Raw genomic sequence first — 11,784 nt, 5'->3', positions numbered from 1 at the left:
TCCATCATATTTCTTAATAATTTTCTTAACTATTTCGTAAGTTTTTGCACATTTGATTTCCTTTAGATAAGAAAATCTATTCTAGCGCCTATTCTAGAGCAATTTGAGAGTAGGCTGAAGAGTATTTACAACATATTGTTTATTGTATAGCGATTTGCGAATAGGTTGAAGAATAAAATCTCGTGGAGACATAGTTCGGATTAAAGCAAATATAAAGGTCCCATACTATTTTGCGATATTCGCGATAATTATCGAATTATTAATAGCAGAAATCTGACAAGCGCGCGCCGAGATGGATGATTAGAGAAGCGTCGCAGTCTCCCGAGTTATAGCACCGCCCAGTCGACCTAGCAACTGTTGGCAGCGAGACGTAAGTGCAGCGAGATAAAACATAAATAGCAGCATATTGTTCTTCCTCTCGCCGGGTCGCAAGATAGATGATCATCTTTTATTTATGATCGTCGTCTACAACAATGATCCGTCGAACACGTCTTCAGTCGCGTAGAATCGTTTGATATGCGTCGTGCTCTTTCGCAACAAAAAATGAAACTTACTCCAAAGGAATACGCCGATATGATTATTGCCTAGCGGGTTAGCGGGTGAAAGTACGGATTAGTGGGCGAATGTACGGGCTGTGGGTGCCGCAGTTCGCATCCTTTTTTTTTGATAACGGTGGAGAAATCCATCATGGATACCCCTGCCTCTTGGAGGAGGCGGGGGTTATGTGAGACTCCTACTCACTAAAACTCTACCGGGGTGTCTACCGATCGGGCCGAAGTGGGGGGAGTCAGGGGAACTGCGTCTGCATTCCCTCCCCGACACCCCGGTCCCAGGGCTCTACGGGAGCCCCATGTCCGATTACCCCGCGCCCTTCCTTCTCCCAGTGGAGTCAGGAGGCGCGGTATCTCGGTCGGTATTTCGACCGGGTTGACCTTCCGGTTTCATATTGGAGAGAGGGGAACACTCACCCTCTCTTCACGCCCCCTCAACTGCTAGCTAGGGGGGGGCAGGGGAGTGAGACCCATCCCCAAACTGGCCTTCACTCCCCCTGTCCTACCTCTACCGGCGCGCAGGGGAGGCGGGAGGGCTCACGCCCTTCCCTTTGCTCCTCCCCCACGCTTCCGAAGGCGGGCCCGAGGCGGTCGAGGGGGTGGCCTCCGGCGAACAGGTGGCCGCTCCTCTTCGGCCGGCGCCACCTCGGGCCCGCTCCCTATTCCTGGAGAGCGCCGCCTTCTCCGTCGCCGTCTACGACGACGACCAGGACGATGGTTCCATTTGGCGGCCACCTTCCAGGGCATTACGTCCCTACAGAAGGAGGCCGCCGTCCCAATGCCTCCTCGCTCCCGCACCATGCGCGGAAGCGAGAGTGCCTCCATCCGGCACCCCACCGCCTAGGCCAGGACACGGCGCTGCTGACTCCATGCGGGGCATGAAGCCAGCGTATGGTGCACCGTGTCCAATCACTACGGGCAGTGGTGGCATCCGGTGGTGGTTCCTTCTTTATCCGGTGCAAGTACTTTCCGAAACAGCCATGTCCGGTCAGCACCTGCATCAGGTGGAAGGACGGTCCGCATCCTCTCCTGTCCACCATTTCTGGCAGACAGGGCCGGACGACCTCGGCCGTTTGGAGCCCGAGTACCCGGGGATCAGCCAACTCAGCCGACCATCGGTCCAAGACCCGGGCTCTGGCCTGGGTTTTCAGGGCCGCCAGGCCCCTGACCGTTAGCTCACCCAGCCCGCAAAACTCCTTCATTCTCCAATATAGGAGGTGCCTTTCCTCGGCTAGGAGCTCCACGGGTGGGGAGCCTGCCAGGGTGGGCGTCGCCATGTACGAGACGGTGCTGTACCCCGAACCGCTCTCAGTACCACCGGCCGCGTGACATGGCGCAACAGGTTTCTGTTGCAGCCGGTGGCTAATAATCGAGACGCCCAAATGGGCGCCCCGTAGAGGGCAATCGATAGCACGACACCAACGTATAGGCGACGAGCTCGCCAACCTGGGCCCCCTGGGTCCACATAAGACCGGTTAGAGCCTGGCCTGCCCGCGAACCCGGTGGGCCAGCTGCCTGAAGTGCGGCCCAAATCCCCATCGGCCGTCCAGCGTTAGGCCTAGATATTTAATCGTGGGCCCGACGAAGAAATGGACACCATCCACCAGGACCCGGGTGCGCGGCGGCCCCCCCGATCCTTACCATGAAAATACATAGCCTGTGTCTTCTGGAGGGCCACCTTGCCGCTGGTCGCTGATGGTGCCCACCACCGATGCCAGCGCCGCTTCAGCGTGGAAGCGGGCTTCCCCCCAGTCCTTCCTCCCGGCCAATACCAGCGTATCGTCTGCGTAGCAGACTACGTGGTAACCGTGGGGGAGGGGAGAGCGCAACATCCGGTCGATCGCGATGTTCCATAGCAGGGGGCCAAGTACCGACCCCTGCGGAACACCGCGCTCCATGATGCACCGGCTTTGGACCCGCCTCTTCCCAAGTAGGCGAGGTCCCTGCCCCCGAAGTAAGCCGACAAGATGCGCCGGAGATAGATGGGCATCCCGTGATACTCGAGGGCCCGTCCAATCTCTGGCCAGGGCAGGGTGTTGAACGTATTCGTTATGTCCAACGATATCGCGAGCAACACCCCGTCCCCCTCCACGACCGTATGGGTCAGGTCTCGGACCTACTGGAACGCACCCAGCGTCGAGCGTCCGGGCCTGAACCCGTGCTGGTTGTCGCACTTGTCCTCGGAGGTCCGGCCCCTCCGAGGACAAGTGCTGGACGAGGCAGTCAGCAATGATGCGTTCCAGCATCTTGGCCGCCTCGTCCAGCAGGCATATCGGCCTATAGGCCGGCGCCTCGCCAGGCGTATTGCTCTCCTTCGGGAGGAGGACCAACTTGGCCCTCCTCCACTCCTGGGGAAAAACCCCCTCCTTCAGGCACCTGTTAAAAACATCCCGCGTGGTTGCGGATAGGTTCCCTTCGCAGAGGGCGAGAGCCCAGGCTTGGCCAGAAATGTCGTCGGGGCTAAGGGTTTTGCCCTTGGCTCCAAGCTTCCTCCTGGCCCTGGTGAACTCCTCCGGTGTGACCCCCAGATCCTCATTCCAGTCCCGATCCTGAATTTCAGAAACGGGGATCTGGGAACAGCCTTCTTCCACTCTCGGAAAGAGGGTGTCAAGAAGCCCCCTGAGGTCCTGAGGGTCCATTGACTTCGTCGGCGGGGGCGCCCATGGACGAATCTTCCCCATCGTCCGTTTATATGGGCGCCCCCACGGGTCGTCATCCAGGGAGCTCACCAGTTGTTCCCAGGTTCTCGACATAGCCTCTGCTGTTTTGAGGGCCTCGCTCCGAGGTAGCCCTCTTTCGTCCTTGCGGCATCCCCGTCGTGCTCCCGGGCTCCCGGGAATACTCCCGCCTGGCTTGGATACAGGCCTGCCGGAGTTCGGCGATGGCCTCGTTCCACCAATATGCGGCATGGCGCTGACGGGAATGGGACCGTGGCATCGCGGCGTCGCAAGCCGACACCACGATGCTCACTATTTCCTTGGCCCCCTCCAGTGGGGGGCTGGGGTGTCACTCACCTGGCCTCTGATTAAGATGCCAGGTGGCCACGAGGACGGCCGCCTGGAACCTATCCGCGTCCAGTCGACCGAGAGCCTATCTTTTGGGGAAGGGAAAGTCCCCCTTCCCCGGGCGGCGGTCTAGCACCCGCTGAGGGGTGAGGAGGCGGAAAAACCACGGAATATATCTGTGATCAGACAACGTTTCGCTCTCCACCTCCACCACCCACTCCCGGAAGTTCCGGGCGACCGAAGGGGAAGCCCATGTCAAGTTTATGACCGACTCCCCCTTCGGCCGCACGCAGGTGCTGGTCGACCCCCTGTTCATGAGCAGGAGGCCGAGTCCCGCCGCTCAGTTGACCACGGCCTTGTCCCGGGGATCCTCCAGCCGGAGACTGCAGGCCCACTCAATAGAGTGGGCGTTAAAGTCCCCGGCAACGACCACAGGTCGGGGGTGGCATTGTCGTACCACCTCCCCGATCCTGTCGAGGATTCCTACTATATGGGCAATTTCTCCGAGGCCGGTCTTATTCCTGACCCCCACCACAGTGACGGGCCCATAATCGACTGCCACGAACGAGCCCCCCTCTTCCTGACTTTGCAGGGGGGAAGTCCGTTGCGGGATTGACCACCACGGCCAACGAGCCGTCGCGGCTGTCCGACCAGTTGGGATTACCGATCGGTACCCACGACGACTCTGTAACCACCTCCAGCCTGGCACCGAGCTTCACGAGCCTGTTTACCCACAGGTCCTGATCTCGGTGACCGCGGCCGAGGTTGGCCTGGGAGACCCGGAGTAGTGTGAAGGCGAAGCCTTTCACGCCTCCTCCGGGTGATCCCCCTCCAACCTCCTCGGGGAGATGTTAGGCAGCGATAACGCCGCCTCAATCTCCCCAGGGGGATATCGGCCGTGGTAGTGGTCTCCAGTTCGGGTGCCTCCGCGGAGGCTACTAGGGGGTCTCTACCTGATTAGGCCCCTCCTCTCGGGAGTACGAGGGGGAGCCTTCAACTAGGGAAATCAGGGATGACGCGTCCTCCGACTTCCCCCGCTACGGCTGTTGATGTGGCTATTGCCTCCACCCTCCTCACCTTATCCACCGCTGCCGTCGGGGGGGATGGCGCTGCCTCCTTTTCCCCTGCTGCTGCCTTCTCCTCCTCCTCCGGCTCCATCGTGACGATTGTGGCCTCCATGGCGTTCCTCTTCCTTTTTTCCCTTTGGGGCCTTACCTCCTCCTGGATGTCCATCTTCTGGGTGGAGTCCAAATCTGGTGTTACGACCACCTCCATCGCCGTCAGCTCCCCCGCAGGGAGGAGGGGCCGGCGTGATCTCCCTCCTTTCCACTATTTCCCTCGCAGGCGGGGAGGCCGGCGCGGCCTCTCCCTTGTCCTTCGCTGGAGGGGGAGGAGGAGAAGGAGTACTCCTCCCCTCTTTCTCGGTTCCTGGTTTGGTCGGTTTCCTCGTCCCTCTCCTTCTTTTCCTTCGTCCTAAGAGGGGTTTGCAGGTAGGTCCGCCGACCTTATGGTCGGCTTTTCTGCCAGCCTCCGCACATACGTTGCAGTGTGCCGCTGTTGCACTGCATTGTGTGGCGCGGTGGCCGGGGTTACCACAGTGATAACATTGGTCGCTGCGGTCGATGGCACTCTTGCACCGCTCGCGCCCAGGCTCCAAGCACCTGTAACACAACATCGCGCGAGCGGGCAGCGCCACTACCCCGGCGCGGGTCCAGCCCACCTGGACCCGCCCCGCCGCGACAACCTTAGCGGCCGTCGCCAGCGAGCACCGCACCACTGCAGTGGCCGTCCCCCGCTGCGATAGGCTGTACTCACCGATGGAAATCTCCTCGGGCGAGCACTCCCCAGCGAGGGACACAGCAGCCGGCCCCGATCGTCACGTCCAGCCTGGTGAGTCGCAGCGCTGCAGACCGCACCGGTCTCTGGACGCGATAACCGGGGCCCTTTTCCTCCACCAGCTGGCGGAGCTCATCCGCCAACCGGTCAGCGGAGATCCCGGCGTTGAGGCCAGGCCCGCAGTTTGCATTTATGCGAAGCGATTTCCCGAGAGTTCAAGATATTCGTTGAAAAAAGTAACTTTACGTGCAGTGCAAAAGTTACATGAGCCTGGATGTTTAGTACTGTAGAGCATAGCTAGTGCGTTAATGCATCTTGTCATTGATGATGAGGAAAGGATCTTGTATGATGACTCACTTCGTGCAATCAACCGATTGTCTTTACTATGAATACACAGAAGTAAGTCATTTGACTTATTTATTGTCACCATACTTCCGTCCAGGTACATGTTTTCCGTGTGCTCATTGGCTCAGACGTTTTAATTAATAACTTTATAACTATTACGATTTTTGCAGAATGGTACTTTTCTTCTCAGTTGGATCTAATTAATCTTCACAATTTTTTCTTTCCAAAACATTCCGGACACCGTATATATTAGATGTATGAATTAATTCGGTCCATCTGGCGGTCAATTACTGTACTATGTAATTTTCTAACCTCTAATGTCTGCAAAAAGCTTTATTTTTATATCTGGCAATAATATTTAGTTGATAAACGTTTGGGTTTGTAACAATAACATCGTGTTTATCTGTTTCGAAAATGCCGAAATTCGAGCCAAAGAAGCATCATTTCCGGGAAGATCTCATTTTCTGTTTTCATTTGAAGAAAACAGCCGCTGAAGCTCATCGAATGCTCGTAGAAGCTTATGGTGAAAATGCTCCCACCGATAAATCATGCAAAGAATGGTTTCGACGTTTCAAAAGTAATGATTTCAGTGTCGATGTGACAGTATCGAAACCTCGTCCAGGTCAGCCGAAGAAGTTCGAGGACGAGGAGTTGCAGGCGCTAATGATGAAGATCCGTGTCAATCGCAACATGAGCTCGCGCAATTGTTGAATGTTGATCGATCAACAATTTCAGTGCGTTTAGCAGCCATGAGAAAGATTTACAAAGAAGGAAGATGAGTGCCATACGAACTGAAAAAAAGAGAAATCGAGAGGCGAAAAGCTATGTCTGAAATCTTGTTTGCCAGGCAAAAAAGAAGAGGTTTTTTTGCATCGTATTGTGACTGAAGACGAAAAATGGATTTCGATAATCCCAAACAAAGGAAATTCATTAGCGACCCAGGAAAACTATCCACATCGATACTAAAGCGGAAGCAAGAAAGTAATGCTCTGTATATGGTGGGACCAGAAGGATGTAGTGTATCATGAACTATTAAAACAGAGCCAAACCATCACTGCCGAACTTTACCAATAACAATTGATCTGTTTAAACAACGCATTGAAGAATAAGCAGCCGGAATATGCAAAGAGACACGACAAAATGATCTTCCAGCACGATAACGCTCGCCCACATGTTGGAAAGATTGTGAAGACCTTGGAAGCACTTGGCTTGGACGTTTTACCTCACCTGTCGTATTCACCAGACATTGCTTCATCCGATTATCACTTGTTCAGATCAATAGCACACGGGCTTTCGGACCAGCATATCAACAATTATGAAGAAATAGAGAAATGGCTCAATGAATGAATCGCTTCGAAGGACGAGTCGTTTTTTCGTCACGGAATGCAACAATTGCCAGATAGATGGGAAAAAATAATAGCAAGCGATGGCAAATACTTTGATTAGTGTACTTTTTCATGTTTTTTCATATTAAAATTTTTTTTGGAAGAAAAAAAGGACCGAATTAATTCACACACCTAATATATTTTTTAAGTTAAGATATAGGTTATATATAAAGTAATATAATAAATAAATAATTAATAAAAGAACGTATTTTCACCTTATTATTTTTATCGATTCTCTCTCTCTCTCTCTCTCTCTCTCGCTCGCATATTTTCTCCTCCTGGGGCCCTATTCTTGAACTACTTGCGTATACGTAAGTGGCAAGTTTCGACTAATCGCAATGGAAAATCCCTAGAACCGTATTCTTGACAGTCGGAAGTGAAGCGTATATGCAAATTATCATTCGCAATGCAATGAATGGGTAATACTATCCGTTTCTCTCGAAACGTATGTGATACGTTATGCAAAGTACAGAAAGTGGAGTATAAGAATACACATAGAAGCACACTGTTATTAAGAAGAAGAATGATTCGATACTAAGACGGTTAAAAGTGAAAAGTAATAGCTGACTTTACATATCCGTAAGAGAAATAATAAATACGAAATTTAAGAGAAAATAGTATATAAATTTCACTGCATTTTAATTATAGAATAAAACTGTGTAACAATAATGGATTTAGACGATATAATAGTAAACATACCAGTTATAAATGCGTTAGAATATGCTGAAATAATGGAAGAACCAAGATTTTTCCATATTAGTTCCATATTAGTTCCATATTTTCCACTTTGTTCTGCTGAACGCAGTCAATTACAGTTCGTAGTATCGTATTGTTACGTCCTAGAGGAGGAACGCAACTTGACGCTTGCTTTCGCAAGCTCCGACGTACTCGCAAATCTGCGGAACAGATCAAATATCGGAATGACCCCTTTATCTGGCGCAGACGTACGTCGGTAGTCCTTTATTTAGGTCAAGGAACTGAATCCTTTTACCTGGGATAGGACCGTGAGCGACAGTTAAGGGAAGGGAGAATTTTTGGTTGAGAATAATTATTTGGAAAACGTGATTGGTTTACAATTACAAACAACTTGTTTTATTAGTGATTAGACGGAAGTTCACAATGAAATAAAATTTGTAAGATTTTATAATTTGTCTGTATACATATGTGGTTAACAATCGCGCTCAGAACAATGATTCTCGATTACTCAGAACAATATTCCGTGTTCGTTATGTCCGACTGTGATCGAAAGGATTGGGCCACTGATACCGGATTTTACAATTAAGGAGGAATGCCAAGGGGGATAGAAAACGGAAGTAAAACGTAAGGAAAAGAAAAGAGAGAGAAGAAAGATAAAAAATGAAACGAAAGAGGTCACTCAGGTAAAAGAAAATATAAATAATTACTGCTGGACTTCTCCGATCTTAGTAGACAATGAAAGGTGTGGTTGCTGCGTCTCTGTGAGGATAGATGCCTCAAATTCTGCGCCAAGGACAGGCAGCTGGTTTCGGCAGGATCGCTCTCAATGGCCCAAGAAGGCACAAGATCGTTGCACCGAATAATTAACAAGTGAAGAATACTGGTCGGTCTAAGCCACAAGTTGGCTAGATTGTTAAGAAACCCTGAAGGGGTGCTGGAGAGAAGCGTCTGTCCTGGATGCTGGATCGGCGAGAAGTGAGTGAGGCTTTTGACTTTTCTCAAAAAGTCAGCTCGGTTGAGAGAGTGGGGTTTTGGGGGAAATGTTCCAGAAGATTATTTTATAGGAGATAAGATGCATGTGGCAATAAGAGGATTTCGAAAGTCTTTTGTAAATAAAAAAGCGTGGCAGCTATTTTAAGAAGTAAATATCGATATTTCTAAGAACGATGTCGTGGTACTGTTATCAATGATTAAGCGCGTGGGAAACAGGATAGGAGTTGGTTCAAGATTGTTAGTATTTTCGGGGTATCGAAAATTCCAGAGATATCGTCGTGTAGTATTATGCCTGAGTGCATTCGGCCATATGATAAGTAATAATAAATTCGATTTCCCTTATTTATAAAAGAAGCCTAGGGTCCGCTGAGTCAGCAGGACGTAACAGTATTTTTGGTCAATATTTGCAGAAAGTACATATATTTTCCAATGTTGTCAAACGTAATTAAGGCAGAATACCACCTTTGCACTTTAAAAAAATTGAAAATTTGTTTTGTTCTTAAAATATTCTTTCAAGTGTATAGAATCGAAATTCATTCATTAGAAAGGTGGCCGAAACCTTTTTCTTGTGTAAAAATCGGTTTGGAGCAGAGCGCTCTCGGAGCGTTTCTCGGGCTGCCGAGCGCGCGCACACTGTCTGTCTCATACACAATTTACCAACCACATTACGGGCCCTTTTAGTTCCAAATAGTGAAATAGTGATAGTAGAAATGTCGCTAGTTAGGATTTTCAGTATAATATAACATAAATACTTCTATATTTTATATAGTTCATAACGAATTGGTCGTGTAAACATCATTCACGTGTTGCTTGTTGTAACGTGTGGTTGTGTAACGTCTTTCACGTGTTTCTTTCGAATGTTTATGCATTGTTCATCATGGGGAAGACAAAAGTAGAGGAGACAAAAGCAGAAAATAGGCGTGTCTCGAAACCGAGAAACAGCAAAAAGAAGCCACAGAATCGATACGTGTTAGAAGGAGAAAGTGAGAGTGTCAGTACATCGGCAAAGAAACTGAAACAGAGTGAAGGTGAATATCATATCAATGTGGACGCAACTATTGGTTATCGTTTCATCGATTTTGTGACTGTTTTTGCAGCAATGTCTAAATTTCTAGTGTGCAAAGTGTGTAAATCTCCCGTAAAATTTCAAGAAGCAAGTATTCGAGGACTGGGTTTCAAAATTGCAATTCTTTGTGAACAATGCTCACCAAAATATATAAAGTCGTGTCCCGTCATAAATAATCATGCATACGATATAAATCGTCGTATAGTTTTTGTTATGCGATTGCTCGGTGTTGGTGTAAATGGAATTAAAAAATTTTGTTCATTCATATGTCTACCACATCCAGTATTTCAGTCATTTTATGACAAAATCGTTTCGACTATTTCTATTGCTACCGCAGCCGTACGAGAGAAATCAATGAAGAACGCAGCTGCTAAAGAGAAAGAATTGTCAGTACAGAAGGGACTTACAGAAGGGATAGTAGTTTCAGGCGACGTTACGTGTAAGAAGAGGGGATTCTCGTCTTTATTAGGTATTACATCATTGATAAGATGGTGCACCGGGAAAGTCATTGATGTTAATGTAAACTCGAAAATATATAATCAATGCAATGACTGGAAACGAAAAGAAGGAACGGCAGAATACGAAGAATGGGCTGCGACACACGAAGATAGCTGTCAAAAAAATCACGAGGGATCGGCTGGAAAAATGGAGGTTGACGCAATTATTGAAATATTTCAACGATCAGACGAATTCCATAGTTTGAAATATAGTCACTACATAGGGGATGGAGACAGTAAAACATATAAAGGTATTTTAGACTCGAAACCATATGAAAATTTGGACGTTAAGAAAAAAGAATGTATCGACCACGTTCAAGAAAGGATGGGAACGCGACTTCGGAATTTAAAAAAAAATGTACGAGGTATTGGTGGCAGAGGCAAGCTAACTGGAAAATTAATTGACGATCTATCACTATATTTTGGTCTAGCAATACGCAGGAATCATGATTCAATTGTAAACATGAAGAAAGAAATATGGGCCACGCTTTATCATAAGATTTCTACGGACGACAACCCACAGCACGATAGATGTCCAGATGGAGAAATTCCTGGTGCTCATGGAAACAGGCTAAAGCTCGCAACGAACTCGACAATTATCAACACAAACCAGCAATGAAAGATGAAGTTTTCAATGCTGTTAAACCCATTTATGAAGAATTGAGTCGCGATGAACTATTATCTCGGTGCTTGGGTGGATTTACGCAGAACAGCAACAAGTGCTTCAATTCTGTTCTGTAGGCTCTCGCTCCTAAATCTATGTCCAGTGGCAAAAAAATCGTTGACATTGCTGCTGGTATTGCAGTATGTAATTTTAACGATGGGTTACACAGCATTATGGAAACATTATGCAAACTTTGAACCTGCCTATAAGTCAAAGTTGCTATACTTTTTGTGTACAAGCCGATAATTGTCGCATTCAGAGAGCGGAAGATTCGATGACTGAAGCCGTTCGAGAGGCTAGAAGAAGTGGTATTTCTGCTCGCAAGCTTACCAATGAAGAGGATATAGATGCTGAAGGAGTATTGTATGGCGCAGGCATTGCAGATTGACGGTTAGTTGAAAATATTTACTAGTTATATCTATATAAAACTTTAAACTCGTTTTTCTCGAAACGATGTTTTTCAAATCGGCGTGTCAGATTACTCTTACACTTTACAGCGGATTGACTTGAAACTTTGCACAATTCTTTCCCGTGATATAATCTAATGATGTACGTAGGACTTTTGCTGCAGCGTTATTTTTTTTTTGGTGCACAATTTTATAAACTTTTTTACCCTAAGAAATTGACCTTTTTGTTAAAATGACCGCCATTTTCTTAAAAATCGAAATTTCGTAAAACCCCTACGTACAGCATTAAAAAATATTGTTGTTAATAGGAACATTCTTTGGTTTTTTTTCTAGGAGCCA

Source organism: Harpegnathos saltator, unplaced genomic scaffold (genome assembly GCF_003227715.2).
Source record: "Harpegnathos saltator strain DR-91 unplaced genomic scaffold, Hsal_v8.6 scaffold67, whole genome shotgun sequence".
NCBI lineage: Eukaryota > Metazoa > Arthropoda > Insecta > Hymenoptera > Formicidae > Harpegnathos > Harpegnathos saltator.
Note: the sequence above shows the minus strand (reverse complement) of the source record.